Source organism: Anneissia japonica, unplaced genomic scaffold, assembly GCF_011630105.1.
Source record: "Anneissia japonica isolate Jap-2015-1 unplaced genomic scaffold, ASM1163010v1 scaffold287743_len2803612_cov181, whole genome shotgun sequence".
NCBI classification, from domain to species: Eukaryota; Metazoa; Echinodermata; class Crinoidea; order Comatulida; family Comatulidae; genus Anneissia; species Anneissia japonica.
Window position 1 is genome coordinate 1,758,496 of NW_022733259.1, and position 2,553 is coordinate 1,761,048.

Consider the following 2,553-nt stretch of genomic DNA (forward strand, 5'->3'; position numbering starts at 1 on the left):
ATATCACGAAGGTTAGGTGGTCTGCGATAGGCTATGAACGGTGTATCCGGAAAAACAGACCTAAGACGTTCTGTGGTCTGTAGAATGGGCATATGCTTCTGAATTATAGCCCTTAGTGGTGGTAACCTAGGGGGATATATATATATATATATATATATCAGTCAGTTATAGAAAGATAGTCTTAAATGTCTTTTAAGGTGACCTATCTATTACTACTTTGTGTTGAATCGTATTTGTTTAAAGCTGGCGGAAAACAAATTTGTATAGACGAAATAAAGTATCTGAGTATCAACTATATATATTTATGTCTATATAGCCCCTAATATCATTTAATAATTGGTAAAATAGTAGAGTATAATACATGCAGCAAAATGTTCCACCCACATTGGGCAGCAGACCTCGGACGTGTGGCCAAATCCTTCATTTCCTGCGCAAAAAACCACAATTCATAAGGGCACTGAAAGAGTCAAGTTAAAGTGGTCTAATTGATCCAAGTTTAATAATGAATGGACGATGCTGATAAACGAATTTATGGAAACCAAGGACACATGATACAGCGGAGAACCATTCATAAAAAACACAACCGCAGCATAAAGGTGGCTCTTCCGTTGTATTCCGCGTCTCCCGGTACCGTATTTCCTCCAAAGTCGTATTTACCGTAGGCCTATGTATAGAGCCTATACCGGTATATCTGCAAAAAAATTGATGACTATTATTTGTATTAATTGTATAATGAATAATATTATGATTGTTATTGTCTCTATACTACCAGTCTGTTATTTGAAAATCTAACGTATTAACCTAGCTTAATTCAAAAGACATTTAATAGGTTTACTATATAATGCATATCATATTGTACTCTGTGTCCCTGTGTATTCATACATGTTAATTTATTTAGGCTACATCTTTTTATAGGGTGCCGTATGTTTTTCACAATGTCCGTCAACTCGTATAAATATAATAGGCGCACATTCATTTTTATTCATATTGCATTATATACGGTAATATAATTTTGTTCCTGTTCTTGCATTTTCATTTATTTATGGAGGAATATATGCATACTGTATCCTGTGTATACATAACACATGTTTTTATTTAATTAGCATGCTGTCATTATTTTATAGCAAAATGCTAGGTTTAGTTTTAATCTTTACTAAAATGGCTGGTCTGTTTTTGAGATACACATAGTAAATTTTAAACAGTGATCTTTATTTAGACTTTTTACTATTTTAACTTTCTCGTCATTGCGAAGTTGTTTTGTCGTGTGATTTTTAATGTAATTTTATTTTTCTTAACCAAGACTGTTGCAAAGAAAAAACTAATTTTAAAATGGACAATAAAGTGTTTTTGTATCTAGAATCTTTTTTAGGTATTTCACAACATCCGTCAACTTGTATAAATATAGTAGACCTAGTCATTGTTATTCATATTGCATTATATGATGTGTTCGTGTTTCTTGCACTTTATTTATTCATTCATTGAGGAATAAATATCTCATTTCATATAATTATGGAATTGATAAGAAATTTTGAACAATTTATTTTTGTATAATTTTTGCAATACACTGTTTCATATTATTTTAAAAACTAATTGTGACTTGGTCATTATTTTTCTAGATATAGCATTCTTAATCTGTTGATGACACACAAAAGGGGCCCATCGGAACCTAGTTTCACCACTGGGAAGTGGCAGGTTCGAGGGAGGTCTCAGCCGGCCCCCTCCAAATTTTAATATGCAGGTTATGTTTGATTGTGTCAGAGAAAGTAGAATTTGGCTTACAAACGATATTGATTTGTAAATTATTGGTCCGGCCAACACCGGACCAGCCGGACCGCTTCCGACGCCCTTGCATAATAACATTGTTATTTCTAAAGACATTTGTACTCCGTACCTGCAATGCATAATAAAAGTATAATTTTCCTGTAAACCTCCGGACCCACAGACTAGTAAACTTTATTTCAGTCAACAAAATGTTACAATAGCTGCGCCAGTGGAGGAAGGGTGGAGGAGTATTCCCCCCCCCCCCCCCCCCCCCCACAAAACAATCTAGTGTTGGCCACGTTTTGGGAAAATATAAGACATGAGAAATAATGGTGATGATGAATTTAGGACCCACCTCACAGCCCCAACCGTGGTGGGGCTGAGGTGGGTCACGAAAGAGATTTGCGCCCTTGGTTTAGCTTACAAAAAAAGACATTTAATTAAAAGCTTAAAAAATACACCAGCACAAGCACAATTTACAGAAATTAGGCCTATATGTAAAAACGAAAGTAAAATGTATAGGCTACCGGTACATGGTCTACATAACCATACCATTACACTGACTTACGATACACAAACAAGTGGTACAGTGTTTTCATGTTCAAGAATACGGGTACCATCATTAATATATCGAATTAAAAAATGTAATGATAGTACAAATTATTCTTATATTGTTAATTCGGCATGATGATGGTAATGATGAATGATAATAGAAGATGAAAATAAATAATTACTGAATGAACGTCTGGCTGGTGGCGCTGTTTGCGCACGTAAGCGACGAGAGCACATGTG